At 36.8% G+C, this 16,381-nt stretch overlaps 1 pseudogene; it reads left to right on the forward strand.

The window, feature by feature from the left end:
- The first annotated feature begins 13,534 nt into the window (after positions 1-13,534).
- On the forward strand, positions 13,535-15,269 carry LOC113188231 (TBCC domain-containing protein 1 pseudogene; annotated as a pseudogene).
- The last annotated feature ends 1,112 nt before the right edge of the window (positions 15,270-16,381 follow it).

Consider the following 16,381-nt stretch of genomic DNA (forward strand, 5'->3'; position numbering starts at 1 on the left):
TTTACTATTCTTCAGTTAATTTACTATTCTCAGCTAAATTTGTTCTAATTCAAGAACCACTGAGATAGCAGCTTCTTCTGCTATTTCTTGGGATAGCTTCAGTATTATGTAATAAAAATGTGTTGACTTTGTACCAAAACTTGTTTCCTGCCTTCTCATTATCTTATTTCATTTGTACTTCTAGAACTCAATACCCAAGACTTTGCAGTTTATAAAGAGGACCATGCCTATTTCAAGTGTCCCACTTCAAGAACCAAACCAAGAAACTTATTTTCTCACAGACCTGTAAGGTGAAAATCCAATATGAAGGTGCCAGTGGGTTTCCTGGTGAGGGCTGCATCCTCTGGAAGACAGAAATGCTTTGTCCTCATGTGAGCAGAGCACAAGGGCAACACTGAACAAAATCTCCTGTGTAAAAGACTCAACTCCATTCATAAGGGAGGATGATATATAACCTCATCACTTCTCAAAGTCTCCACTTATTAATACTATTCCATTGTCAACATCTGGATTTTGAAGGAAACAAATTCAAACCTTAGCATTCCTCTTATTTCTTGCTCTTGTCTGAGTCACTGCTCAGTAACCTGGCACCTTTTTGTGGGAAACGGATATATTTCCAGAAATTGCTTTGCCTTAAAACCAATTCCTTGCAGAGAACCTGATGGACTAGGATTTAACTCCCATAGAGGAGTGCATAGTGGTGGCATAGTGGTGGCAGTCTCAAGAGAATCAAGGAAAAGAGAAGCATCCTGGAAGTATGAAAAAAAATTATATATATAAATAATAATCCCCCACCTCTAATGTTAATGAATTCTCACTTTGAGGCAATTTTATCTGAATGTGGAACTGGTGACTTTTCTGCATATTCCCACTGAGGCAAAACCAAAGAAATATCTTGGTCAATTTAAAAATTCTAGTCCCATTAATCTCTGCATAAGATGTGTAGCAATTTGCTTAATATGTAGATTAAATGTTCTGGTCCAAAAGTAGAGTAGAGCTTGACTGTGTGAACACCCTCTTGAGTTTAACCAGAGGTCTGGGAAGGTAAGAAGTGTGCTGGCTCCCCAATATCCCCTATGGATTTGGACATACAAGGCCAGAAGCTAAAGGCAAGCTCTGAGGCTGATGCAAACTGTGAAGTTAAGCAAGAAATGCATGTGTGATATGAGTCATTACAATCAAGCAACCCAAAGAAATTGCCTCCTAAGTTTCAGAGAGAGGCTATATATCAGGTGGCAAATGGAAGATAGTTTGGATAAAATAAAGAGACAGTGTGGGACTTTAATATGTTGACTTTAATATGCTCATTTCACATGTTGACCTTAATGGACAGATTATCTATAGTATCTTCTTTAGACAAGAAAAGAACAGGTCATAAACTATGCAAGTGATGAAAATCAATGCAGTATAGGCCTTGGAGGTATTTTGGTTATTACGCCCAAGATCTTAATATCTTAATTCTGCCCTGCTGATATCTGCCCCACCCCCTGTCTGTCTTTGTATTCTCTCTCTCTCTCTCTCTCTCTCTCTCTCTCTCTATATATATATATATATATACTCTTAAGACCTGACTCTTAAGACCTTGGCTGATATTATATATATATAATATATATATATGTATATATATATACAAAAAAACTGCTAATATATATATATATATATATATATATATATATATATATACAAAAAAATACAATGCTTTATATGTATGTGTGTATGTGTGTGTGTGTGTATGTTGGATCCAGACAATAAGCATTTTAGAAGGGGTTCAACTTTAATCTTCAGAGAATAGCAAATTAAAGCTACTACACACCTACCAGAAAGGCTAAAATTAAATTCCAGCAGACTTACATCAACAAAATGACAACTAAAAGTCCTGAGTGCCTATCCCCTTCTCAAAGACAGCAAAAATAAGAAATAAACAATGACATCTTGGTGGAATTAACTTAAGGACACTGCCAGAGTACATCAAAGGACTAGCAGAAACTTGGAGAGCTAAACCTACAGTAGACACTTAGAGAATGGAAGGAAAATCCTTGTCATGTCTATCCCATCTTGCAGCCAGAATCAGCATGGGATAAAAAAGGAGTGTTCCCTCTGAGAAAAAAGTGAGAAGGCCCCAGAATCCCCAATCAGCAGTTTTGACAAGCCACCTACAGTCTTCACCACTGAGATTTCACCTTTGTCCACACAGGCAGTAAGCCTAACAGAAGGAGCTTCCTGGAATTCACATAGCTAAGTTCCCTCAAAGAAGAAGCCAACACTGTGCCCCACTTGCTATGGCCAGTGCACCTACTAAGCTTCTTTATCTTAGAACTACCCATACCCTTGACCTAATGTATCCCATAGCAGAGCTGGTGCAATACATTACTCTATAGGGTTAAGCTACTTCTAATCTGTTCCAACTACACTCCCAGCTGTGGCAGCTCCTAGGGGTCTGAGCTGAAGTTGTGTACTATATCCCTGCACTCCTGAGAAATGGTGAATTGGTGAGGGTATCCCACTTCTACTACTCTCAAGCAGTTGTTCTGGGCTTTAAATGAAGCTGTGCATTCTCTCCCTATGGAGAGAAATGGTACCACTGAAATGGTACTATTGCTTTACTACCCCTGTATTCTGACTCTTAAGACCTTGGCTGATATTGCTAATTGACTCCCATGGAAATGGTACTTGGCCACTCAAAGTAGTCATGGCACACAAGTCTAAACTGAAGTAAAATACTGTCCCTAAGGGAACTGATGCCTTGGTTGAGCCAAGCAGTTGTAAATCCCAGAGCTGAACTGACATAATGTCCTTTATCCCAAGAAAATAGAGTATTGGCTGAGCTTAGACATACTGCCATGTAAGTCAAACAATTGTAATAACCCACCTCCCTAGAACTGGATTAACTGCTTAGAGATTAAGCTGATGAGACAACCCCTCCCAAAGAAATGGAGTAATTTCCAGGGTTCTCTTTGCCTTAAAGGCTCAAGATACATATGCCCTCCTGTTAGGGTCTGTAAACAAGTCAAGATGGCGCCTGGCATTTTGCCAGAGGGAGTGGTTTGTGAATTAACACCAGCGAGCCATTAAGTGTGGAGATTCCTTATTGGTTGACTGCTGTATCTAGTTTATGCTAATTAAGATAAGCTGTGTGGAATGTATATATATATAGGGCTCCCACTCCTGCTGTATCAATGTACACAAGTTGCTTGTCACCCCCAGGTTATTTTGCTGCAGCCGGACTGCGGCACCCTCCATCATTCCAGAATATTTGCAGTTGCTTCAGTTGATGTAACAGAGTATGGAATATTGCTGTTTATTACCATATTAGAATCCAGAGTTAGCTATACATAGTGTTTTATCCCCAGGATCCTGAAGAAGCAAAGCAGCATATAAGCTATATAACCACGTATCCTAGGAACCAGAATCACCACAACCTTCCTAGCTAACACACTAAGACTTACTTGCAAATGAGAGGTTTTTCCTATGGAAGTCATTCTGTGAAGTTTAGAAAAGACAATTGTTTCACTAGATGTACAGAAACCAATGCAGAGATATAAGAAACACTAAAAGTCAAGGAAACATGACACTATGAAAGGAATATAATAACCCTCTAGTGATTCCAAACAAGATATATATATATGAATTGCTTGAAAAGGAATTCAAATAATGATCTTAAGGAAATTCAGTGAGATACAAGATAATACAAATACATAATTTAATAGATAATTTAACAAAAGTAAGAAAACAATTCATGGTCTGAATGAGAATTTAATATAAAGGTAGATATTATTAGAGAGAAATAGAAATCTTGGAACTAAACAATTCCAAGAATGGAATAAAAAATACAATAGAGAGCTTTGGCATCACAATAGATAAAGCAGAAGAAAGAATATTTGAACTTTAATGTAGGTATTTTGAATTGCCTACTCAGAGGGAAGGGAAAAAAAGAATTAAGACAGCATATAACACTTATGGGATAATATTAAGCAAAGAAATATACATGGTAGTTCCAGAAAGAAATGAGCAAAGATAGGAATACAAAACTTATTTAATGAAATAGTTGCTAGAAAGTTCCCTAGTCTTAGAAGAAATATGGAAATCCAGATAAAACTTCAAAATATCCCAAACAGATTGAACTCAAAGAGATCTTCACCAAGGCACCATATAATTGTACTGTCAAAAGTAAAAAAAAAAAAAAAAAAAAAAAAGACTGAAAAAATAGCAAGGGAAAAGCATCAAGTCACACACAAAGGAATTTGCATAGACTATCCATGGAATTTTTTGTTTTTGTTATTGTTTTGTTTGTTTGTTGTACTAGAGATTGAACCCATGGGCGCTTAACAACTGAGCCCCATCCCCAAGCCCTTTTTATTTCTTATTTTGAGACAGGGTCTCACTAAGTTGCTTAGGTCCTTGCTAAATTGCTGAGGCTGGCCTTGAACTTGCAATCCTCCTGACTCACCTCCTGAGCTATTAGGATTACAAGTGTGTGCCACCATCCCTGTATTGAGGACTGAACCCAAGAGTAGCTACTGCTGTATCACTGAGTTATATCACCAACCTTTTTATTCCCCTTTCTTATTGTTTATCTTTGTGGATAAGTGGTTTTTTTGTAATGATTGGGTTTGGTTCATTTTTTTCCTTCTCTTGTGTCCATCTGCTTTAATCAATGAGTTTAATATTAATGTATTTTTCAGTAGAACTCTCTTAAACATTTCTTGTAAGCCTGAGATAGAACTTTATTTTTCTGTCAATTCTGAAGGATAGCTATTCTGAGCATAGTATGTTTGGATGGAATTTTCTTTAACCTTTCAACATTTTTAATATATCATCCCATTCTCTCCTGGCCTATAGGTTTTCTTCTAGGAAACCTGTGGAGCCAGGCATTTTTAAAAGGACCACTGTCAATTTCTTTACAAACTATTGCAACATATTGAAAAGGAGAAAATTTACAAACCCATTGACCTAATCCAAAAAAGACAGGAACACACACACACACACACACACACACACACACACACACACACAATGAGGCTAAAGGCCAATATCCCTCATGAATATAGATGCAAAAATCCTGATCAAAATATTAGCAAACTGAAATCAGTAGCACATCCAAAAGATTAGCCATTATAATTAAGTGAAAAATTTTCCAAGAATGAGAGAATGTTTCAACATAGATAAATCAACATGATATATCAACAAAGCACATGACAAATTGTATGATCATCTCAATAGATGTGGAAAAAGAATTTTGTAAAATCCAACATCCCTTCAACATATGAGGTATGGAAGAAATATGCCTCATTATGGTAAAAGCCATATATGACAAACCCACAGCTAAAATCATACTGTAAAGGGGAAAAGATGTAAGCTTTTTCTCTAAGATCTAGAAAAGGATAAGGATGCCCGTTTTCACTATTCTTATTCAGCATGATACTGGAATTTCTGGCTAGAGTAATTAAGCAACAGAAAGAATTAAATGGTAACTAAATTGGAAAGGAGAAAGTCAATTTGTCCCTGCTTTGAGATATTATACTCTGATATATAGAAAAACCTAAAAATCCACCATAAAACTGTTAGAAATGACAAGTGAATTTTATGAAGTTACAGAATTAAAAAAATACCAACATCCAAAGGTCATTAGCAATGCATCAGTAATGAACTAGTTGAAAGAAAAATGAAGAAAGAAATCCCTTTTGCAATAGCTACAAAAATAATTAGAAATCAATTTAATCAAGGAGGTTAAAGATCTTTACAATGAAAATTATAAACCACTGATGGAAAAATAAAACACACAAAAAATGGAAAGACACCACAAGCTCATGGACCAGAAGAATTAATATTACTAAATGTTACCCAAAGTAATCTATCAATTCAATGAAATTCTTAAGAACATTCCAATGTCAATCTCCACATAATTAAAAAAAAAAAAAAAACTCCTAACAGTTGTATGAAACCCCTAAAGGATGCCAAATAGTAAGAGCAAATCCTGATGGAAAAGACAATGCATCAGATTATCTGACCTACCAAACATACCACAAGGCTATAGTAATTAGAGCAGAATGATACTAATGGAACAAAATCGAGAACTCAGAAATAATCCATGTATTTACAATTGGTTGATCCTAAACAAAGGCACTAATGAAATACATTGAAAATGAACAGCATATTCAATAAATGATGCTGAGAACATTGGAATCCATGTGCATAAGAATGAAACTAGATCCCTATTCCCTGTTACAAAATGCAACTAAAAATGGATCAAACACTTAAGTGTAAAAAAAGAAAAAAAAACAACTACTTGAAGAAACAAAAAGGCAATATTTCAGGACACTGGTATGGACAAATATGTTCTTCAGCCTAAGCAACAAAAAGCAAAAGTAGATGAATGGGACATTTTTTTTTTGAGTTTCTGCACTGCAACGGAAATAATCAACAATGGAAAGCCAACCTACAAAATGAAGAAAATATTAGCAAACTATTAATCAAATAAAGAAAGGATTGGCATTCAGAAAATATAAGGAGCTCAAACTATTCAACACTAAAACAAAAAACAAATTAAAAAAAAACAAGCAAGCAATCCAATTTTCAAAAGTAAGTGAATAAGAATAGAACTTTCTTGCTGGGTATAGTGTTGCATACCTGAAATCCCAGCAGGTCTTGAGATTGAGACAGGAGGATGGCAAGTTCAAAACCAACGTAAGCAAAAGTGAGGCACTAAGCAACTCAACGAAACCCTGTTTCTGAATAAAATACAAAATATGGCTGGGGATATGGCTGAGTGGCCAAGTGCCCCTGAGTTCAATCCCTGATAACTGCCCCCTCCAAAATACATATGATTGCTTTTAGAATAAAATTAATTTACATATAATACTGTACATATATTTTATGCAGATGTTGGAGGCATTCTATAAATACTTGCTTAACCACTTCTTAATAAATAGTTTAATTCACATATATGGAAAATAATATGGATATTCCTCAGAAAACTAAAAATAGAATTACTAGTTCTATTTTGACTATATGACTACAGGGATACTTGCACCCACGTTTATTACAGCACTATTCATGATTATCCAAGACATCTATGGAGAAGTGGAAAAAGAAAACATGTCATATATAGAGAGTAGAATATTATTCAGCAATTAAAATTTGAAATTCTGTCATTTGATGCAATATGGATTGAACCAGAGGGCATTATATTAAATAACATATCCAGCTACAGAAACATAAATACTGCAAATATCACCCACATGTGCAAGCTAAAAAAAATCTATATAACAGATAGTAGAATAGTGGTACCAGATGCTGAGAAGCAGGAAAAGGTTAAAGGTTGGTTAGAAGTACAAAATAAATTGGAGGACTACATATGAGTGACTCATAGCACAGTGGGGACACTATAGCCAACAATAATTCATTGTATATTTTGATGTTATAAGAGAGGATTTTTGAAGGTTGCTACCACAAAGAAACACTAAAAGTTGGATATAATGGATATTTAAATCACCCTGCTTTGATTACTATATATGAAATATGTGTATCAAAATGTCACACTGTACTTTATAAGTATGTACAATTATTAGGTGTCAAAAACATTCTCAAATACCAAGGGTTAGTGATACTATACAACACTTTTAATGGGAGTGTTAAAATGCTAGAATCACTTGGAAAAATTGTTTTGCAGTAATTTTGCAAAATCAACATATATAGCCTAATAATACACCAATATCAAATAGATATAGTACTATCCATCAAAAATATATACAAACGTGCTCATAGCAGCTGTATTCATAGTAACTGAAACCTGTACCTCAGTCAAATAAAAGTTCATGAAAAGTAGAACGAATGAATACATTATAACACATCACACAATGGAATATTCCATAGCAATGCAAAATAGTGATATCAAAAAATAACATGTATGGATCATACTAATGAGGGAAACCATTCAGATACAAAAAAGTAGTTAGTGGATGAACCTATTTATATAATCAAAGAAATAAGCACACATCTGCGCGCGTGCGCGCACACACACACACATACACATGCCCGACCAATATTCAAACCTAAGGGAGGAAAATGGTTGAGTAACATAATTTTGATTATTGTTACCCAAAAGTTCTTTCACTCTAAGTATGCTCTACATACTATCTTAAGAAATTCAACCTTCCATATCATATTTAGGTGCTGGTTGAATGGCAAATTCTTAGGGGATGTGAGCACAGTAAGCTATTATCAATAATTATTACTTCATTAGGGATCAGACCCCAGATTATTTTCAACATGATAGTTACTAAAACTCTATCCTTTAAGAAGAAGAGATAGAAGCAAAGGTGGTTTGGTGTATAATGGGAAGAATATGGAAGCGAGCAAAAGGATTTTGCTTTCTACTCAATACATGGAAGGCTTCTATGAACCGCACCTATTTTGTCTTCCCTCTTGTTTTCCCCTCCAACATTACCTCACTAATTATCTGTGTGTCTCTGAATAGGCTATAACCTCTTAAGAGTCACCAGCACTATATAACTGTGAATATTCTTAGATCCAGATATGGGAAACAAAAAAGATCATTCTGAGCTCTGAAGTTACATTGGTATTCTGTAAATTTGAAGGAAAAGAGCCATAAAAACTAAGGACAGGGGCAGGTGGCTGATGAGTTCAGTCTGCTGGTTTGTTCTGGTTTGGTTATTTGCTTTTCTATAAAGCCAGTTTGAGCCCTGGGTTAAGAGCAGGGACAAAGTCAATTACAATACTCTGTGTGTATACGCTGCACAGAGTGTCTGTCTCAGGAAAGAGGAACACACTGGCTCTGTTCCTTGGGACAATTGATAAACCACTACAAACACACAGAGGACAAAATCAGCTGACCAACCTCAGAAACGCTGTATCTTGATGGACAACATGCTCCAGCTTTCCTCCCCTCCCTGTCCAGCTGTGCTGATCCCTCCAGGAGTCGTCCTGAGACTGGGCCTGGCAGGGTGAAGCCTGGCATTTCACGTAGCCTCTGGAAAGGTTGTGCTGTTGGATATGTGCCTCTAGGAATTCAGTGATAAAACAACTGTTCAAATGAGAAAAACCAAGCAACCTCCTGGATGTCATGTTGGAGGGAAAAACAAGAGAGGGAAGACAAAGCAAAGTGGATGGGGTTCATAGACACCCTCCCATGTGAGAGAGGGAAAATAGAACTCGGCCTCCAAATGGAGCCATTCACCTCTGAGGCAGATGAATTCCACATCTGATAAACACAGTCCTTCCTGTTTTCCTGAGGAGACTAGAGTAGACCACATTAACAAAAAGAAGGTGACTGGAAGTTAGGGGTATTCCTACTTGTACTTTTCCCCCAAATAGACAATCTAAGACAATGGCTGATTACAGGTTTTGATAACAAAATAACTATAGAAAAAACACTTGCCTCTCTTATGGTGACTTCCAGTCTCAGGAAGTCACTGTTTGATTTTTCCCCGGGTCTCCTCTAGGAATGAATACTGCCAACCCAGAAGTCACCAGACCAGGAAATACAATTGTGTGGTCCTAAGCTGCCTAGAAACTGAATGGAAATCCACAATTTGAAGTAGTCCTGGAAACAACCCAGGTAGTCAGCAATGATAACAGGTTGCTACTGATCTCAGCCAAACAGGAGGCTCCCTGGAAACACTAGCAGGGAGAAAAAGTCTCCCTGTTTAGAAACTGCATCATCCTCACTTGCTCTTAAGTGTGCTTGCTGGCTGGCTGGCTGGCCGGCTGGCCGACTCTGTCTCCCTCTCTCTATCTCTGCCTCTCTCCCACTCTCCCTCTTTCTTTCCCTGCCTTTTCCGTGGAAGCCCAGGTCTCCTCCCATTCCCCTTAAAGAAATACTTAGCTTATATTTGTAATGAGCCTCAGAACGTTCGCTGGGGCTGTCTGCACATTGCCTGTAATTTAGGGTGAGTTATGTTTCAATTACCTCTATATTATAGCATACTGGTGAGGGCAGGCATTATGTCATGTCAGGGATACAGGCGAGAGAAAATATGGACGCCCCCATTACAGGCGGTGATGGAGCAGTTTTAATAATATTGGGGGAAAATGGAACATAAATGCTTCTCAGCTGCACCATTACTGCACATTAGCAACACCACGTGCGGAGGTGCAGAGGGGAAGGCGAGGAAGGGAAGGGGTTACAGGTATGTTGGGTACTGGAGTTTGTTCTCTACATTTAGAAAAGAGGGGAAAAAATGTTCTATTAAAACCTTGGAAATGTTTGGATTTTTTTTTCTGCAAATAATCATCTTACCAATGATATAAAGCACTGATTTTTTTTAATAAAAATTTTAAAAATCTAATTTCCAGTGAGTTCCCCCCCCCTTTTCTGTGAGAAGAGTGGGTCTTACCTGCGCTTCCATTCTCCCTCCCATCCCCTTTTTCTCCTTTTTTCTACCTCTTTATTTTCTTGACACAAATAGCAGTCATTGCTCAGACAATGTGTAGGATTAGGCTGCTTTGTAATTCAAACCTTTTATTCAGGTTACCTGTTAGCTGCTAAAGAAGAAAATATGTATTGGCTTAATGACCGTGTTATGAATATTTTCAGTTGTAAATTGGAGGGTGGCTTTCCCCACACAAATCTTCCCAAACTCTCCCTCCTACCACTTACAATGGGATTGGCCAATAATAGTTTCCAGTTTACTTTTTTTTTTTTAATGAGGGAGGAGCCCATATAGATTTTTGTTTGTTTGGCATGATTGATTTTTTTAAAAAGAGGAAGTGGCAAAATGCACAACCACCACCTGCCAATGATCTGTGCTTGGAAGATTGGCGGTTTGCAGGTGTTAAGCTGATGAAGTGTAGTAAGAAAAATGAAGACGTGGCGCCTTATGCATCCAATAGCTTAACTTTGTTCAGTTAAAAAAAAATACAGTCAGCGAGCAGTGGCTCTTATTCAATCAAGGAGGAATGGGTGCAGAAACTAAAATAAATACTACACATGGTTGGCCTAACTTTCCTCTAATCAAAATGACAGCGTAAGCCTAAAATAAAAGGGACCACATGGAACATGGCAACATACACAGAAAAGATACAGGGAATTATAGAGAATTTTAAACTAATTTTGGTTGGGGAAGATACATACTAAAGAATTAAGTGTACATGTAGGTTTCATGATTTTGTGTGTGTGTGTGTGTGTGTATACTTGTCAAAAAATAATTTGAACTCCTTGGATAAAATTCACAAATTTCACATATGTATAAAAAAATCTGTTATTGTTTTAGTTATTTCAATCTTTTAAAAATAATTCTGTCTAGTGTATTAACAAAATCATGTATTTATACATTCATCCATTAAACAATTATTCATTGGGTATCTATTGTGCAATGAGAACCATTTCACTCAACATGAAACGAAGACATCTGATGACATGATAGGGTGAATACCCTCCTGCAGTGTATATTCTTCTAGGAGAAACAAAAAATAAACCAACACTTGCAATTTGTGGTGCATGCTAGGAAACAAAGTGTTGTGACAGATTGTAACAGAGGACCAACTTTACAAAGTCAGCAGAGAAATCAGGATTACATTGTATAGTGATTCTGCACCTTGCTTTGTTCTCTCAACAGTGGTGTAAATGGTCTTAGGCCATTAAACATTCCTGGAAAACATTTTTAATGACTGGAAAGTCTGTCGTTTTTATGAAATTTAATTTATCAATCCATGATTTCTATATTTAACTGTCTTTATTTTGGGATATTTGAATTATTTCTAATTGTTCACATTTATAAACGATACAAGGATACTAGTACCAAAAAAAAAAAAAAATGCTGGCATTTCTAAAGAAAATATGTTCCAGGAAGTGAAATCACTATGTTGAAAGGTCTAAACAGTTCAAGGGCTCTTGAGGCAAATTGATTTCCCCCAAAATGAAGTAATGTAAGGGAGAAAGAAATTTCAACTCCCTTTCTGAAAATCCAAGTCTGCTAAACTAAACTGACAACAGACAGATTAACAGGAGAAAATGATAAAATCTATTAATGTACACATGTACACAGGAGCCAAGCTGAATATGAAACTCAAAGAAAGGCCAGGTGGTTGAAACTTAAATACCCTCTTCCTAGGGGAGACGGAAATGGAGAGGTATAGGCAATTGTAGTGCAGTAGTAAATTATTTTTAGGAGAAATGAATGGGTCTGAAGAATTTTTAGACAATACTCCGGGATGAAGATCCTCTGAGTTCTGGAGGAGATGAGGATAAACTGGGGGAAGGAGAGGGTGGAATTCTACCAGGAAGGAAGGTTGTCTTATGCTGATAAAATCTCTCAGGTGATAAAATCTCTCAGATGCACACATGGTGGTTTTAGTGTAAATAGGTGGAGACAGTTTAGTCTTCTAAGTTAATCTTCCCTGGTTAATGAGATTTTAGAGAGAAAGTCCAAGATAATTACATTGCTTTTGGAATAACTTACTTTAGTCAGATAAGGGGACTTGAGACTCCTCTTCCAGCAATCAAATGGGGTCCAAAGAGGAGGTAACTTAGGAAAAGCTAGTTTTTTTGTTTGTTGGTTGGTTTTCCTTTGCAGTGCTAGAGATTAAATTCAGAGCCTCAGACATGCTAGCCAAGTGCTCTACCACTGAACTCTGTCTCCAGCCCAGAGAGCTCTTGACTAAGATGGCTTCTAATGCCTTCCAAAATCCTTTCATTGAAGGTGCTCAGCACATCAAAGCACCACATTGTGGGGTATGGTTTCTGAGTTCAACACTAACATGGGCTCCCATCAGTGTATGAAAGTATCAATCTCCAGGTAACATCTAACATTTAATATTAGCTGACTGTATGCCCCAGATCCTGCTATAAGTGCTTTAAATGTATAACTAACTTATTTCTCTCTTATAAAGTATGCATATTACTAACCCTATTTATCGATGAAGATTGTGAGACATAGAGGCATTAACAAGTTTAGCCAAGTTTTCACAGCTAGGAAGTAACAATACTAAGACTAGAAGTCAGGCAGTCCAGCTCCAAAAAAAAACTCCCTATAATTGAGCATTACCAGTTCTGATACTCTCATCAACATTCTCATTTAATGTCCTTTTTATCTCTATTATTTTGAAAACAAATGATGTCATGCTTTTTTTTCAAGTTTGTACATATACTTATTGGGAGAGTTAAATATTGTAACTTTTTCATTTTAGTTGTTCCAAGAATTTCATACCTCTTAATTCTCTCTTCAATTGAGTATCAGTGCTCTTATTTATTTCTGAAAGGTTTTTGCTCATTGAATATATAGTACTTGTCCTTCAATCCTACCTGATATTTGATATTAGATTATTGTCTTTTTTAGAGTACATTTACATACATTGAGGTTTTTTTCTTAAGTATTCATACTACCTCAATGATTCAAAAGTGCACTAAATAGATGATTGTCCATCTGACTTTATGGGTTTCTGATTAAAATTATATCATGAAGTGCAGGGCTAAAGGTGAAGGGTGAGAAGGGTGTGAGGAGAGGTGTGGGGGACCTATTCCTGTTTTTGCAGGTATACAAAGAAGTCTTTTCATCCAGATGTTCTTAGAAAGGATATGAATCAGTCAGGAGTTCTCTGGGTAAAAGCAGAACCCTTTATAGTAGGTGCCTTGCAGGCCCCTCCTCCATTCAAGTTCAGTCTTCATTATCTCAGGAAAATAGTCACCTATGTGCAAACCCCAGCCACAGAGGGTGCTTACCCATGGTTCTACTAGTCTGTGTGGAGGCATACTACATGTGGGAAGCAGCAGTTAGCTAAGGATCTGGCATGGATTTCCTTTGTAATATTTGATAAGTCTTTCTAGGAGGACACCTGAGGAGATCCTGGAGTGGTCTAAAGTTCTCTCCAACTGCATGTTTGAAGATGAAGTTGAAAAGCAGAGAAATCAGTTTTCAGTAAACACTCTACAATTTCTACTGTATATATATATATATATATATATATATATATATATATATATATATATATATATAACAGTTAAATGAAAGATTTCCCTGAGGATATCTTTGGTTGAAGAAGAGTGGCCTAGTCCCAGAAGCAGATCTCAGTCTCCTGAACTGACAGAAAAATCCAATTGTCATAATAAAAACTGGAAAGATTATAGTCACTAAGCTTTTGTCTCTGATCATCTGTCAGATCTCCTTGAGCTGCTTTTAGATCCAGAAGAACTCACTGCATCATTTCACTCAACTCATAATAGTCTCATCCCTCAGCAAGCTGCTGTGGTGCCCAGTGAATACAGCTTTCTTACTGAAGGCACAGTTAGTACAGCCAGGGAAATCTGTCCACTTCATGAACTTGCACTGTGACAACCACTGCATGCAGAGAATGACTTCTCAAAGATTGCCAAGACTTTCTCTTTCTACAAACTGGAAGCTTGGTTGAGAGCCTGTTTAACTGGGATTCCATTTGATACATCTGCTTGCCTCAAGTCAGGAAAAAAAAAAAAAATTGTCTTGGGCTCATCAAGTTGAAGGTACAACCAAAAGAGCTAAGATTGCCTGCAGTAGTCACATGGCCCCTAGAATGCACCCCTGGTGGTGATGAGCCAGATTTACAAGCAGAAACTGGCCAAAAGCTCAGATACTCTGGCCTGGCGGGGGCACATGTCAAGACTCATCACTGCAATGAAATCTTTTATATGTCTTCTCTGTCCCTTGAAATCTGTGACAATTGAGAAGTGCAGAAATAGCACCTTTGTCTTGGGCCCATAGAGACTGCTCTTCAACTCCTATAGTTGTGACAACGTTGAAGTCATTGCTGTTTGCTATCATTTGTCTATCTCTTCAACCACAGGTTACATTTTTTATATTCTGATGCCTACTTGCCCACTATTCTCTCTGGGAATCAGAGAGCAATTTTTGCCACTTTTCATACCCACTACCTGATGCTAGAAGACCATTTGGCCTGGACAGGCCTTGCTATGGTGCCTAATTATTGAAATAATCCAATAATTGTGTGTAGAAAGAAGAGCAATACAAGTGTGTTCCAGCTCTCACCACCTTCTGAATCCTCTAGATTTATTATTCCCTTCTAAATGGAAGGGGACACAACAGAGATACCTGGGGGTCTTCCATCTGCATATCAGAAAGCACTGGGTGAAAGAGAACAGAAGACACAGATCTGGGGGAAAAACCTGTAAAGGAGACCCCTTTGACAAAGGATCAAAGAAAGAGGTTCCAGGTACTTGTAAAGAACAAGCGTTATGAGCGTTGATTAATATAGGACTTCTTCAACAGCTGGACAGCCTTGTACCCACTGCAGAAGGCTCCAAATAAGCAGCAGGATAGGCTACTATTTGTTATTTTGTATCCAGTGACTCTTCAAAACATATCAATTCTCATAAAAATTTTTAAGTTCATGCCTGGTCCCTGGAAACATAAGGATGAATGGAGGATGGTTCCCATCTTAAAACAAAATTGGGATAGCACCTTGATGCTTAAGAGACTTTAAGGATTATTTTTTCCTATTTAAGACCTTCTCTTGATTTCTGTTCATACTCATTTACTATTATTTAGGTTGAATCTTAGCTAAACTTCAGACTTTCGTGTAAACATAGTGTTTATAGCACATCAGAAGATTCATGTTTGTGATGCCAACATGTTGATAAAGGCAGTCCATTGTATAGGAGTGTGTGTGTGTGTGCGCGCGTGTGTGTTTGTTACTATTTAAGTGATTATAGATTTGCAAGTGCTTTCATATTTTAATTTTTATGATGAAAGGTTGATTCTTTCTAGACGTGAGAGTTTTTTATAGTTCTTTGTAACTATTTAAAAGGTGACTACTCTTCCTTTTAAAAATATTTGGAATAAAAGTATGATTGGTTGGTATATAAATAAAACAAATAGTTTTATACAAAGGTACGTTAGTCCTTACAGTATGAAATTCAACTTGCATAACATTTTTGATTTTTTCATTTTCTGCTTTAAATTTTCAATAGACAAGCTAAAAAGTTAAAAAGAAGAAGAAAAATAAATAGAGAGAAAAAAAAACAATATTATGGCTTTAATGCCCAAAGAACTGATCACTTAATCCCAAGCTCAATAAATGTTTCATTTCCAAATAGATACAGACAGATATAGATATAATACAGATTATCTTCTTTACCTGGAATCCCAAATTTGCCTATTCCCTAATATTCATTTATACCCCCCAACTCAATACTTTCTTGGTCATTTTCAGACATGAGCAGAGAAGCAAAAAAACTGAGTCACCCAAAACACATGTCAAAAAACATGTTGTAACTCTTTCTTGTCTAAACTTATACACTATAAACAAGTGTCTTTGGGTGGGGGAAGGCTAACTAGTAACACATTTTCTAGATTTTCAGCACTTTTCAGTGAATTTGCTGTTTCAAATGGCCCTTGGGTGTGATACTGGGGTGCTATGTGATGTTCCTTAG

The sequence above is a fragment of the Urocitellus parryii genome, chromosome 2 (genome assembly GCF_045843805.1).
Source record: "Urocitellus parryii isolate mUroPar1 chromosome 2, mUroPar1.hap1, whole genome shotgun sequence".
NCBI classification, from domain to species: domain Eukaryota; kingdom Metazoa; phylum Chordata; class Mammalia; order Rodentia; family Sciuridae; genus Urocitellus; species Urocitellus parryii.